The following is a 16,082-nucleotide window of genomic DNA, read 5'->3' on the forward strand; positions in this document are numbered from 1 at the left end:
CCTCTGACCCAAAAGGGTCAGAATCCACATCCTAGTGGCAATACATGAAGCCACTCAGCCTGATCACCTCTGTGTCTCCCAGTATCTCTGAACTATTGTTTTACAGTCTTCTCAGGTGGTCCTTGTTACACATCCACTGTCCTGCTGGTTCCCTTTTTTCCTTCTCTCTCTTTAGGCACAGATCTCCAAATCTGCCTGCCTACCTCCTTCTTCTGTGTCTCTGGATTTATAGCTTCACTTTTAGAGTCTGAAGCAAAGAGCAGTGAGATGAGCAACTGTAATGCCTTTGCTGTGGCAGAACAGAGAACCCAGCTGCCCAGCACAATCTCTGCAATGCCGCATTCACCAACATGTTGCACAAGATTGCAGCTGCTTTTCCCGCCTGCTTTTCTTCTGAGACTTAGCATCTTAAGCCACAAACATTCAGGAGTAGCATGAAAAATATTTGTAAAGAGCAAATATTTCATCATGCTGATGCTGGAAAAGAGGTGTGGTGGAAGACTCCCTGATGGTTCAAGTGTTTATTTTTAAACCTGATATAGATGTGTCGAAACTGGCCGGACATTAGTTAAGATACTGAGATATCCAAACTGCCTGTGAATAAGAAGCAGAGTAAACTGAGCAAGCTCCAAGCTTCTAGACAGCACAAGAGACACCAAATTTAGTCAAGGTGAGGGGTTGGGACTGGCCCAGTTCTCTCCTGGAAAGGGGAGCTAAAGGTGTGGAGCTAGGCATCCTGGCAGGGCTTGGGCTCGATATTTAGGCACCCTCTGACGGAGTGAGATGGTGATTGCTGCTGCTGGAATAGTCAGCTTCTTCTTGGCCACGCTGCCCTGTATGTCTGACTCCACCCTGCAATACAGGAAAAGCCCTCACTTTCCGGGGCTCTGGCACAGGCAAAGTGGGCAACAGAACCACAGCTATGCTGCTGTTCTCTAAAGTCTGCTGCCAGAGGCAAGTGCCTGCTGTGTCTTTGCCTGGAGAAAGCCCTTGAGGAAAATGTAACTCACTCAGTAAATCCATGATACTGTGGCTAGAAGTCTTCTAGTGCCTCCACGAGCACACTTGGAGCTGTTTGAGGTATCTCCATCACACAGAACGTGACACTGCTGTTTTAACAGCAGTTCCTTATTAGGTGGAGGATAATGCCAGTACTTCAGCGGAGCCCTGGAGCAGTACATACAGACTCAATAGATTTACAGCTCTTAGGAACTTGCAGTTCTCTCCAAGTGGAAAATTCATGTTATTCTATGTGGTTTACACAGTTTTAATGCTAAAAGGAATTAGAATGCTTCCTTCTCTTTTACAGCTACATCCAATATTTACTATTTTCTACTTAACCTTTTATTTGATTTTCTTTACAGAGCTACCCAGCATAAAAAGACAAAATACAGACCAAAATGAGAATACCCTCATGTCAGGATTTTGTTTATGATTAAAGAAGGTTGGCCCATGTTTTACAGGACAGGATTTGAGAAGATAAGTTTTCATGTACAGACTAAGGGAGGGCATTTACAAGGGGCAGGATGGGAAATGAGGCACTCAAGAGGGATAACGGCAAATGAGAAATGGAATTAGCAGAGCCCAGGTGGTGCAGAGAAAGGACAGATAATGAGTCACCCTGGAAGGAGGAGCAGAGCCTTATGAAGAGGATACAGACTTTGAAAGCCATGCAGAAGATCTGGAATGAGGAATGGGTCTGAAAGTGTGTGTGGAGAGAGGGAGAAGGAGATGTGAGCCCTGCTCCAGAGAAGACACATAGTTCAAAGGGTTTAGCAGATAACACCAGCAGATAACACCAGCATATATTCAGCTATCATAATAAAACATCTATGCGTGCATGCCACATGATCTGAAATACAACTGTATGGAAAAAAATGGTTGCCTGCTCTATAATCTATAGTATATCAAACTGTAGTAGTATATATACCCATCTAATCTCTGTTAGATAGACGTTTTTCATAATAGCACAATTAAAATTGGCGCCACACAAATATGAATGCAGTTCGGTCATTTCACAAATAGTTTATGCCTATTTAACTGGAAGCTTCAATCAAAGTAAAGCTTTAGGAACTGACCGATCAATCTCAACAGCGGCTCTGCTGCTATCCCCCGCTGGCTGGGGGGGATGCTACTGCCAGTAGCAGTACTGGCATTTTAATGAACCCTATATCAATGAAGATGGACTGGAGACAGTACTGCAGGCTCTGCACCAGAGCAGCGAGAGTACAGACCCACCTTGTGCTGCCGTCTCTTTGTTGGTTAACAGCAACTGTGAGCAGAGGCATGAGAAACTGGCAGTTTCAACACCTGAAAGAGATGCAGTGAGACCCAGCAGTGAGGGCCCTCAGATTCATGAGCAAGAGCCATGCCTCACGAAGTTACACACCAAACCTCAGCCGAGCCGCCCCAACTGTCCGTGTGTGTAGCGTTTACGGTGTGATGTCTTCAGTTAAAAATAAACATCATTATGGATATAAAATCTGAAATCATGCCAAGTTAGAATGTGTGACCAGCACTTTATTAATGTTTACAGTGATTTATAAGTAACAGCATCTCTTCTGCCACTCATCTGTCGAGAAGTCTCCTGTGGAAGCCAGACAGCGGTAGGGAAGCTGCTGGTATTTTAAGATGTTTCAGGCCAAAGTGGGAAACAAAGATATTTTGGGGCATTACATTGTATCTCCTTATTGCACCACAACCCTCACACGCTCACGCTTCCATAAATTTGCGCTGCAGGGCTGTTAATTCCATTGTGGCTTTTTGATGTTTACTCAAAAAACATTAGCTTTACTGTCATGTTTACAATGTAAAAAAAATTTGGTGAAAATGTCGGCAGGATGGTATCTTTAATCACATTTATTGATTGACCTCAAAAGGCTCAGTGCAATTTAATCGGAACCCCTCAGTGCAGCCACAGCCGGGTTCAGCTGGTGCCTGTTCCTAGCACTGCCTGGAGCCCCAATTTCACAAGTAGCTTTTACGTCTAGTGTCCTTGAAGCTGCTTGGCTTCCCTGATATTTCTCTTTCAGCCCTTCCTTATTACATCTAATACAGTATGGTACATAGCTAGAGATGGTTACTCCAAAGTAACATGAGGACTTAATAGGTAATCTCTGGAGGGGAAAATTCATCTGCTCGCCAGTGCCAGTTGCAGTTTCCTGTTTTCTGACCAGTCCTGTGCAATGATGGGATCCCTATACAGCCAGTGTGGAAAGGTGCAACCTGGCCCCCAAATCCCTCTGCAGCTGTGCTGTCCAACCGCTCCAGAGTGACATTGTCCAAGTTTCTCCCCACAGCCGAGGTTTGTCCCCTATCCCCAGAGGCTGGGATCCCCAGCAGCACCCATTGCGGCGCAGGGCGGAGAAGATGCCCCACGCCCCGCTTGGTCGCTGTGTCCATCCTCGGGGGCTCGGAGGCTTGCGAGAAGGGCCACCGGGAAGGTCCGGCTGCGGGGACACCGGGCGGAGGCTCTGCCTCGGGGCGGCCCGGCGGCCGCACACAAGCGCCGCGCCGGCCCCGCGCAGCGCCGGGCAGGGCAGGGACCGGGGTGCCCCCTCAGCGCGGAGCCGCGGGGCGGGGAAATGGCGGCGCCTCAGGGGGCTGCGCTCCCGCGGGGCGCTGGGCTGGGGGCGAGTGGGAGCGGGTGTGTGTACGTGTGCGATGTGTGTGTGTGTGTGAAGGGCGGGTTCCGCGCCGGGGGGGGGCGTATGGCTGTGCCTTGCGGTGAACTCTGTCAGAGAGGTGCCCGTGTGCCGGAGGGGCAGAACGCGGCGTCTGCGGACGGGTGAGCCCGGGGAGGGGGCGGCGTGCGGTGGGTGCGTGTGCTGAGAGGTGCGCGGTGTGTGTGGGGTGAGTGCGTGTGTGTGTGTGTGTGTGTAACTGCGTGAGCGTGTGCCAGCGTGCAGGTGTGCGAAAGGGCACGTGTGTGGATGTGCCTGTGTGGGTGTGGGCGGTTCTGCGCTGTGTGCGGGGGCGGCGCGGCCGTGGGGGCGCAGGGCGGGGGGTCGCAGGGGTGGGTCGGTGCACTAAGACAGCCTGGCGGCCCCCGCCTGACTGACGCCGCCCGGGGCTGCTGCCGCCCCGCTCCCGCCCGCCGCTCGCCGAGACCCCAGACTGCGCTTCAGAGCCGGGGCTCCTTCCCGCATCCCGGGAATGGCGGAGGGGGCGGCAGGGGGAACGGAGAGCAGTCCCGCCGCCGTCGCCCCATACTTCGCGCCGGGGCTGCCCCGCGTCCTTCCCCGCGCTGGGCCGTGCAAAACCTCATTGGGAGACTGGAGAAGTACTTGAAGGAGGGATCCACTGGCATCAGATATCAGACTGAGGACATAACCGGACTGAAAACAGCTGGGAGCACACCGTATGTACTTGCATCCTCCACAGTGGGTAGCCGCTGCTGCAGACAGCATGCTGAGTGAGCTAGATCCAAAAGGGAAAATCTTTTATGAACAATAAATTCTGTTTAGTAGCTTTATTTTTAATTCCAACTATTTAACTCCACTGTCTCTTGTACAGAAGCCGAGGAATAGAACACAGATCAATCACAGCAGATAACAGAACGAGAAGTTTAAATCCCTGCGAAGTTCCCATTGTCACTTAGCATACCATGACCTTTGGTTTGCTTACAATTACTGCTTTTACTCACGAAGGCGTCATTACCTGGAAAAAGCTGTTATTGAGCTCTTTAGGAATTCTGTGTAGGAAGACTGTGAAAAGTACTGTTCTGAATGAGTTTTAAGCCTTTAAAGCTATTGGAAAAGTAATTTTGAGGAGTTGTGTCAGGTTGATCTGATGCAAAGCCAGTGCACTGACCCACTGCCAGCATGCCTTACCTCTGTCTTTGCAAGAAGAAGGGTAATGAATGGGGAAGAAGGACCTGAATCTATAACAAATACACTTACAATTTACACTGACTGAGGAATACTGTTCAGAAACACCAAGCAAAAAGTGCAAAGGACACTGTCATGGTTGACCACATTCTTTCAGTAGCCCTTACCTTCCTGATTCACCTCATTGTTCAATAGATAATGCATTGGGAAAGCAAGGCAACAAATGCAATGTGATAATCTTTCCCATGACTGTTGTATAATTTTAAATGTCTTTTATGTAGTGCTGTTTCAAGAGGAGAGTAATGCTTTACGTGCAACAATGGAAATGGTGAAAAGTACTACATGGCAATGCAGAAGCATTCTGTAGAGTATCAATTGCCTGCTACAGGACAAGATGTAAATTTTTGTATGTATTTTCAATAACAATGAAAAAAATAAAGCAAGTTAATGGATCTGTTAATTTTTTTAAAGTTGGTTCATAGACCAGCTTAGGTGCCACACTGTTGGGGCTATATTGACACAAACTCACATTACCATATCCTGTAAGATTGTTGCTCTGTTTCTAATATGGTTTGCATTATGTAATTAAAGTGCAATTATTTGGAGGACCAATTCTTAAAAATAGCTTTGGTTACAGTACACAGTGCCTAGGGTCATTTGAGGGTATATCTACATGAATGGGTGTTGACAGTGACATGTTCCTTCTGCCTGTGGCCTGAACCAGCCAGCTGGGAGCCAGCTCCAGTGTAGCAGCTGTGTAGCTGCGATTTGTGATTCGCTGAAGGTGAGTTAATAAGGCTGGCTGTGAGGCAGGGTACATTAGCTTGGGCTCAGAACTGTGCTAATGTGGCAACAGGATTTCTGAAAAGAAGCTGGCCTTATGTCCAGCTGGCTCAAAGCACGAATAGATCAAAGACATGACTGTGTCTTTCTGTAAGCTAGTCAGAAATGCAGGTCAGGAGATGAAGTGTGAAAGAATTTATCTATATTTCTATCGCTGCTGTCAATGAGACTTTTGCCTTTATTAAAAAAAAAAAAATCACTGCTGACAATTGCCTCATTTAGTTTGCAGAAAGCTCACGATATTTTTCAGTATGTATGAATGTACACTTTTGATTTCTAACCTATATCAGAACAGATTATTTTTTAAAAAGAATAATTTTAATTTTGTTTTTTTCTCCCTAGAAAAGCAGGTGGACGATCTTTCTAAAAACCAAAGATCTATGAGCCTTAAGGCTTGAAGACCTCACTATCTTTTATTACTTACATTTGCAGGGAAGCATAGCTGTTTTTTTCCCAGCAAGCAGTCGAAAGAGGGGAATACAATTGTCAGCTCAGATTCCAGATTAGACCTAAGCAGCTCTGGAGGGAGTTATTAGCTGTCTGAAAATGCCTCAGCAGTACCTACTGCTGATGTGATTTTTTTTTTTTTTTTGCTATAGAGATTTGTTCTGAGGAGAATTTATACTTATATGGATTTCTGAATGGTGGATTGACTTGAGCTGCTCTATACAAGTCTATATTGAAAATGGAAAATATTGAATTTTATTGGCCTTGACCTTTTTAGCTCTTTATGTGCTCTCTTGGAGATTCTGAAGACATGTTGTTTACACTTAGGTTCATCTTTTACAGCCAGTAGCAAAACACATATATATACCCTCTTCACATAATTAATTCAGGACTTTCTGTTCCTATTTCTGTTCTTACAAGCATGTGTTGTACCTAGGTCCCCAGTGCATCACCTTCTAACACCTTATTTTGTAACTAATAACTTTTTATGGCAGTTCTTGCATTCAGAGTAGTTTATACTGAATAAAATCATTTATTGAACGGTGACTAATGCCAAAGTACATTCACCTGAACATGTGCTGCATGAGGTTTTTTTTTAAAAAAAGATTGCTAATAAGTATTGCTTTATTTTTATTTACAGGGTCTTCACACTGTAATTGAGCAACAAAATTACAGGAGATGAGAGAAGATGCCTCTAAGTTTATACTGTCATATCTGTATTTTGAGCTGATATTTCTGCTTTATCCTCCTTAAAGGATTGAACTTGACATCCAAATGTCAGACTTGAACATCTTAGTCACAAGGTCCACCATTAGTATCTATCATGGGCTCAAAATTCCCTTGCAAAGAAGTTAGAGACTTCTGTTTTAAAAAATAGATGTTTATGCTGCCATACAGATACATATTACTTCTGAAAAAACCACCAGGTACCAACTTTACGATACAAAAATATTTTATTTTTGAGGAGGATAATTTTTTTAGAAGGTATTACTTAAAGACTTTCTGTCTTTAAGTTGTATAGTATAGTACACTTCCACTGTGCATGAAAGCATGCCCAGTCCCTTGGAAGCAGAAAAGTTTTTCCCCTTGTAGAAGCTAAGTAACACCTCAGACTTGCTCTCCCTTATATTCGGTGTGTTGAAACATATAATGATGTGTAACTGGCACCATTTCAGTTTCTTTAAGCTTATTCAGCCATTACTGCTCTGGAAACCACAAAAGACAAGGCAAAGCATTACAAGCATTACAAATGCCCTTCTGTCGTCTTCATTTTGGGAGCAGTCCAGATGGAAAGATTCTGCTCAAAAGACCAGCTTTGGACCAGTCTGGGCAAGGGACTGTGTGTTTGGCAAAAGCTATGAATGGCCAGGTCTGGCACTGCTAACAGGAGCAGTGGTCACTGCCAACATCTCTCTTTTACTTCACTTTCTCTAATCAGCTCAGAATTAGCAGGCAACGGCCCTGAATTTGGGACTAGAAGCAACAAGTAATTTTCTCTCTTGCCTTCTTGTATGCTATTCCAATCAGCTCTTCCTCCCATATTAGCAGATACACACAGTGACCAGCAGTAGATTATTAATTTAGCTGGCTTTGCTGCTTCTCTGGAATTCCTGAACTGCATCCTTGTTTTTTCAGGAAATGTGCTCAGGAATTTTACAAACTATAAAACTAATCCTAATACTGCACTGAAATAAGAGTTACTATGATGAGTATTTTCACTGCTGGAGACAGCAAAAAACCTAAAAAATATTCAACCTCTACACTATTCAATCTTTACACTGGTGTCTTTTATCAATGTCATTTTGGTTACTCAAAAGAGGGTGAGTAGTTCAAATCTCTTGACCTGACTTAGAATATACGTATTTATTCTTGTGTAGCCTTAAGATTGTCTTATCAAAAAAATCCTCATAATATTGTGGAGTCAGGGTAATTACCAATGAAGGATTATTTCACTGAGCCTCTGCATATTGCCACCTTTTCTAACATTCTAGTTGCCACTGGTGCTTCTGTCAATTAAGGTAAATACCATTATTTCCGTACTGTATAACTGGTTTACAGTATTGTGAAAAGAGTAAGGACTTCCATTCCTTCAGACAGTCCTCATGACTCACCAGAAGTCCAAGTTCCAAGATGAAGACTTATAGGTCATGTCTCATTCCCACTTGGTCCTTAAAGCTTATAAGAGATAATTGTCTGTCTTCCCATGTGGTTTCAGATTACATCAGATGTAACTGTATTCCAGGTTGCTTATCAGTACAGTACAATCCTGCACGTTTTTTTTGTAAGGCAACAGAGTATCCTTTTGAGGGGGAGACGCACTTGACATTTGTATTCTCATCAGTCTATAAGCAACCATTCCTCTGGTTCTTATAGGGTCCCTGTAATGGTGGAAGGAATGATCCAGCATCTGCAAAAAGGCCTGACTTCAAATCTTCCTATTCCATCCCACAGTGCAGAAAAAAAAATATCTTTCTGCAGATGACTAGAGGTCCATTAAGAAATTGTATAGGATGTATGGTTCCCAGAATAACAGAAACTTCATATCACACTGCCTCAGAGCTTGGGCTTTATTGCTGGAGGGCGACTTGGTTAGATTTGCAGATAGAGTGATCAAAATAATTTAAAATTCCTTCAGAGTCTTAAACAATCTTGAAAATTAAGCATTCCAAAACAATAAAACTTCAGGAACTGTTACAAAAAAGGTAGTCTAGAACTGTTTATATTTTGGGTGTCATTTATAGTTTGCATAATTTTATATAAATATATACTGGTGCATATATATTTGGTATCTAAAATATGTATAATGTGGAATATAAAGATGGTATTAATTTCTTGAGTCACCATCACATAAATTTTAAAAAAAAATATTTTTTGATATTCAGTATAGACAACATCTGTTTCTGTAACCACGTATTTTTTGTCCATTATATCTCCTCCAAATCTTTTAAATTCCCCAGGGAATTGAATACAATACTGCAAAAAACTGTATACAGAGTCCTCCTTCTCTGAGCACAGAAGGCATAAAGCAGAGACTTACCTTGGTCACTCTTTTTCAATTAGCACTCAACCTAATAGTTTTAACCTTTTCTTTTAAGAGTCATATTCTTAGCCCTTTTGGGACTGGCTTTCAGTTCCTTTTGTACATATTCCTGTGTTAGTTCTTCTCTCTAGCAAACCCATGCACACATAAATTCACACAGAGCAGTACCAAGCAACTCCCTCCTACTTATACCCTTCTGATTTCTGAAGAGATTCATGTAGTGGGGAAAAAAAGTGGTTTTCCCCTGGAGTTAAAAAAAAATGGTAACCCCCGAGGGGTGGTGTCTTGATGTTGACCCAATCAGCACCCCTGCAAAATTTAAACATATTACACCAGACCGGAAAAGAAGGATGATGAGATAGTTGTTGAAGAAGTGGCCATGTTCTGAGACCACGAGGAGGGAGAAGAGCCAGGAGCCCCACTGGGGGCTGGGCCCCCCTAGCCCCTGGCTGGGGGGCTGCAGGAACTTGGAACAGTGTTAAACTGGACCAAGTACTGTAGCTAAGAGCTGGGGGAAGTTTCCTTGCTGTGAGTGGACAGCCAAAGATACTGAAAGCGGCAGTGGAGCAGCAGTGAACGGAGAACTGTGGCAGAAAGCCAAGAAGATAAGAAACAAGCAGCAAAAGACAGCATGCAGCTAAGCAGAGAGACACAGAGATGTCTGATGGAGAGAGACAGAGATAGAAAGCTCAACAGAGACAGTTTTGGGGTAAGAACTGAATCAAACTCCCGCAAAACCCCTTTGAGACACCTCCTAGGAGGAGGGGGTGGACTCCTACTGGATGGAAGTCCTAAAATGCAGCATGCACCAAAGAAAGAGGAGCTAAGAGCTCAAGAGATATCACAGAAGCTGGACCGGGGTGGCCGGACGGAATGCAGGGGAAGTGGCCTGTCCTCCCGCTGCTGCTGCCAAGCTGGCAGCTGAGACAGAGCACAGGAACCCTGGTAGAACGCTTGGGGCAAAAGACTGAACTGAAAGCTGCCCTAAATGTTATGACTCAGGGGGAACTTAAATCCCCTGAGGAAAGGGACTTTCATGAAGATGCCCTGCACTTCGTGATATGACGTGGTGAGGCCGAGCATTGTCCCTGCTTCGCAGTCCATGGGAGAGAGACCTTTGCTTGGAGTCGAAGGGCCGAGAGGGGTGAGAGGAGACCTCCTTGTGTGTAATGGAAAGAGATCCAGCTACAACTCTAGCTATGACTGCTGCATGCAGAAGAGAGAGACACTGCTGCCCTGAACGTGGAAAGGATCTTTCCTTCTTCCCTTCTGGACTTTCATTGGAGGGAGAGGAGATTTGATCCAATGTAAATACTGCTTTATCATAGGAGAGATAGTTAAGATTGTGTATATAATGTATTATAATATTTATTTGTGTAATAATTTAATATAATTCCCTTTCCTCATATTGAGTCTTGTGTGGTGTCTAGAAAACTCCTCTCACACTGGGGTGAGTTGTGTGAGGGGGGCTTGGACTCGGAAATTGGATTTTTTGGGATCTCAAACCACAAAAATTCATATATATGTTAATTTTAGACAATGACGTATTTTGAGAACTCTTAACCTGGACAAGCAGTGGTTGTATTTATACACAGGTTTCAGTAAATTTTAACCAGATGTATAATAACATGCTTTGCTTTGAAATAATACTGGCATATTTCTCTAGAATATAAAGAAGTATACTTATGTTACATAAGATGAAGTGCTCTCCTACGTTTATTTGATTGAGATCTATTAGATCAGGAAACAAATGTATAGTTCAGCTTTTACACTGAAATCCTATAGTCAAGCTTGACTACTATAAGAAATTGAGCAGTGGCTCAATGAGGTGGCAGTTGTCCAAATTTAGTAAGAATAACTAGGATTACAAATCTTTAAAAAGGGGTTAGGACAGTTTTAAGAAAGCTGGTTTAAACGTGATTTCTGTGTATCCCTAGATTATTTTCTTTATGGAAAATCAAAATGGATAGCTTTTTTGCATAGCTGATTCATTTCTTACCTACTGCTTGACATAGTAACATGAGGAGTTGAAGGGAAAATCACTGGTTTGTAACCTCTTGTCTGCTGGGCCCTTCTGGGTGGTCTGCATAGTTTAAACACTTCAAGAATGAAGTATGTCAGAGATTACAGTGTTAAGAGAGCAGGTAATCAGAAAACATATTTTCCTGTTATGTAGCAGCACATTAAATGGAAGAGTTGAAAGGCACAAATATAAATTGTTCAGCTTTTCTGTGTCATGGCACTTAACAACAGAATATAACTCTAAATAAGCTTTTTAGCATGCTTAAAACTAGAATATTAAAACCTACGAATTTACAGTTGATTATCTGCCTAAAAGTAGTGAAAGAACAGCTGAGTAAATTAAATACTAACATTGAAACCAATATTAATCATAGAAGAGCACAGACAATTACAACAATCGCTGTTTGTTTGTTTGCTTAACTGCTTTCACTAATCTCATCAGCTTTCTGCTCAGTATCCTTCCTTGTAGGCACCATAGCTTCAGCAGTTACGACCTGAAGCCTTTGCAGCTTTATGTTGTTTTTATATATGCCAGTTTTCACTGGGTAAATTATACCTTCTGTAACCAGAATGAGTAATTTTCTTATTTTTCTGTCCTCCCCATCCTCCCCTCATATTTCACAACACTTTGAGGGAATAAATAAATCATGTCTTTATTTAAATCAGCAACTCTATCAATGCTTTCAGTTTTATATCAGACTTTCACTTTAAATAAGATTATAGGATTTGAGATTTAGAAACTATTAAATGCTAGATCATCAAATAATAAGAAAAAACAGCTTCTGCACTATCAGAATGTGTCTGTAAAATACACGTCTGTAAGAACCCTTAAAACTGGCAAATTCAGGCTGCAAGAGAGATGGTTTGGACAGAGTATCCCATCTATAAATCTAGCTAATAATGTGGCTTTAGGCAATGTGCAGCAAATAAAGAACACAAGTCTCCAAGTCTAATCAAGTGAACATAAAATGAGTAGAACTAGATGTTAGGAAGAAATTCTATACTGTGAGGGTGGTGAGACACTGGAACAGGTTGCCCAGGGAAGTTGTGGATGCCCCACCTCTGAAGTGTTCAAGGCCAGGTTGAATGGGGCTCTGAGCAACATGGTCTAGTGGAAGGTGTCCCTGCCCATGAAAGAGGGGTTGAAACTAGATGGTCTCTAATTTCCCTTCCAATCCAAACCATTCTGTGATTCTGCAGATGCCTTGCATGCTATTTCAAAATCTTAATACTTTAAGAGAAAGAGTGATGGACTGGTAGGATCAATATAATCTAGAAAAAGACACAAGGAAAATAACAGGAATGCTATAAATGACATAATTTGGAGTTAGCGATTAGGTAGAGTACCCACATTAGGAATTTTATGATACAAAAATGTGGATTCATGTTCTGGCTAATATAGGAATGAAAAATGCTGAGATTATGGTATTCATATGTCTGGACTTGCTCCTAAATATGACTTTACATATTTTAGTTGTATACATATACTTAAAATTAATAGCAGTTGCCAAAGGCAGAACTAAGCATGTTATAGAGAATGTAAAATTTGTAAAAAGGTATGGCTCTCAGGCAGCTGCAGAAGCAAGACTCTCTAGGGCCTGCCTAATTTTTTTTTTATTATTAAATATAACAGCAGTTCTGGTATCGTAAGTACAGTGAATAACAAGTAGCAGAAGAAAACTGAACAGTTAACTTGAAATTTGGTTAAACCTTATTTCCAGCAGTGCTTCCTTGTTGGCAGGAAATAAACTAACACCAAACACTCTGAGCAATTTTTATCCTAATCCAACCTCCCCTGGACAGCAGAGGCCTGGCTGAACCGTAAGCAATATGCAGAATACCCCACGGACCACACCATCAGTAATCCCATAGTATGAAATTAAGTAGGATGAAAAAGTGCAAGTGTAACTTAACCTGAAGTTAAACACATAATTGAAAGTCAATGGAACAAACTACTGGGAAATGCCTGTCTCAGTATCTTCCTAATGACAGTGTTCTCTTCCCAGGGCTTGCCTGTAGGTACATTCACATTGTGGCTGTACATGCATTTGAAATTGGAATGGTTTTTAAGTATGTTTGAGAACATGCAGGTGATTCTCTGCATCCTTTGACACAAGTCCCCAAATGGGCTAAAAGCCCATTTTGCTTAGCTCCATGCAACTGAGCAGTTCCTCAGTTGTTCATTAACCTTTTTACTGAATTGTCATTACTGTGGCTGCATGGGAACATAACAGGTCAGCACTGAACTATCCTGTTCTTTCTAGGCTTTGGCCACAGGCTTGGCTTTAATACTTCAACAGGCTTCAGACTATACATAATATATCTGGAAGCAATTTTTTCCACCTCTAACAGTTTTGTCTGTATAGCATGGGAGAACTCCACACCTCAAGAGCTCTTCCTCAGCATTTTTTCCAAGACTTGTGCATTCAGTTATTGATGGCATTGCTTTGGGGATTATCACTAGGGTAGTTTACACCACCCCACTTGGGAAGCTTCAACATCTCTGCCAATATGTAATCTTGCACCACCAAACCAACAGCCAGACTGATAGCCACTACCTGCTTCTAATCAAACCACTCAGATCTGAGTACTAGAGCAGATTCATCTCTTCGTCATCAACACAGTACAGCAGAGGTGTAGGATTGAAAACCCATGGCTTTTAATGCCTAATAAAGTGGCTTGATACCAGCATTGGTGTCAACAGCTCCATTTCTGCCCTGTGTTGAAATGACATCAGGGAGCTCAGGCACACAGAACTACCTTATCCTCTTACCTGCCCTAATCATGCTACCTACAGTCTGCCCACCCCCCTCTGTCTCCATACAGTCTAAGACAGAATCATAGAATGGTTTGGGTTGGAAGGGACCTTAAAGATCATCTAGTTTCAAATCCCCTGCCATGGGATGAGATTCCCCCCCCCCGCCAGCTTTGCAACCACCAGTATTATTCAGTTCTTGGACTTTCAGTTGCTTCTATTAGCTTTTTTAAGCATATCTCTTTTCTTGGGACACCATGACTGCAGCACTCATCACTCCAAACTGGGTTCAAGTGCAGAAAGTCCACAAGAAATGGAAGAAAGGACAGGCTATCAAAAGAAAATATAAAGCCTCTTCTAGGCAGAGATAAAACTAAACTAGCCGAATTCAGTTTTTAAGACCGCTGAATCAAGGAAGTGACTGAGCACCAGAAAAAAATCCTGATATACTCAAGTGCCTTCTACTGAATGTCAGTCTTCACTGAGTCAGTCTCCTCTCAATCACACAGGTCTTTGTTCATAGTAGTAGTTTGTGGAATGAGATGTGCTCCATACACTACAGGCAGCATCAAGTTAGAGACTATTAAAAGCTGGACCTCACAAGCCCATGGGACTGGATGGGATTCATAGAACCGTTAGGGCTGGAAAAGACCTCTAAGATCACAGAGTTGAACCATTTACCCAGCATTGCTAGAGTCCACCACTAAACCATGTCCCCAGGTGCCACCTCTAAATGTTTCCCAAATACTTCCAGGGATAGTGGTTCCACCACTTCCTCAGACAGCCTGACCACCCTTTCCATGAAGAAATATTTTCCTAATATTGCATCTAAACTTCCCCTAGGGCAACTTGGGGTCATTTCCTCTCATCCTGACACTTGTTATATGGGAGAAGAGACTAACCCCACCTCCTTTCAGGTAGTTGTAGAAAGCATTAAGATCCCCCCTGAAACTCCTTTTTTCCAGGCTAAACAATCTCAGCTCCCTCAGCCACACTTCAATGGACTTGTACTCCAGCTCCATTGCCCTTCTCTGGATGCTGGAGCACCTTGATATCTTTCTTGTACTGAGGGGCCCAAAACTGAGCACAGTAGTCAAGGTACATAGGCCTCACCAGTGCTGAGTACAGAGGGACTACCACTTCCCTGATCCTGCTGGCCACACAATTTGTGATACAAGCCAGGAAGCCACTGGCTTTCTTGGCCACCTGGGCACGCTGCTGGCTCATGTTCAGTTGCTGTCAACTAGCACCACCAGGTCCTTTTCCATTGAGACACTTTCCAGCCACTCTTTCCTCAGACTGTAGCACTGCCTGAGATTAAGGTGACAGGTGCACGACCCAACCCTTGGTGTTGTTGAACCCCATCAATCGAGCCTGTCCAGGTCCCTCTTCAGAACCTTCCTACTCTCCAGCAGATCAACATTCCCACCCAACTTGGTGCAGTCCGCAAACTGACAGAGGGAGCACTCCATCCCATCATCCAGATCATCAGTGAAGATACTAAACAGGACTCGCTCCAACACTGAGCCCTGGGGAACATCACTAGTGACCAGCCACCAGCACTATTCACCAACACTCTCTTGGCCTGGCCATCCAGCCAGGTTTTTACCCAGTAAACAGCACATCCCTCCAAGCCATAAGCAGCCAGTTTCTGTAGGAGAATGCTGTGAGACACAGCATCAAAGGCTTCACTGAAGTCCAGACCAACACCATCCACCACCTTTCCCTCCTCCACTGTGCAGGCCACCTTGTCACAGATGGAGATCAGGCTGGTCAAAAAGGACCTGCCATTCACAAATCCATGCTTGTCTGGGCCTGGTTGTCCTGTACATGCCATGTGACAATGCTCAAGATTATCTGCTCCAAGACCTTCCCTGGCACCAGGGTCAGGCTGACATGCCCATAATTACACAGATCCTCATTCTGGCCCTTGTAGATGGGCAGCATGTTTGCTACCCTCCAGCCAACTGGGACCGGCCCAGGACTGCTGCTAAATGATTCAAAGTGGCTTGGCGAGGTCTTTCACCAGCTCTCTCAGTACCTTTAGATCCCATCTGACCACATAGACTTGTGTGTTTCTAAGTGGTGTAGCAAGTCAGTAACAGTAACCCTTTCCTCCTGGATTATGGGAAGCTTGATTCCAGCT

Source organism: Chiroxiphia lanceolata, chromosome 3 (genome assembly GCF_009829145.1).
Source record: "Chiroxiphia lanceolata isolate bChiLan1 chromosome 3, bChiLan1.pri, whole genome shotgun sequence".
In the NCBI taxonomy this organism is placed as follows: domain Eukaryota; kingdom Metazoa; phylum Chordata; class Aves; order Passeriformes; family Pipridae; genus Chiroxiphia; species Chiroxiphia lanceolata.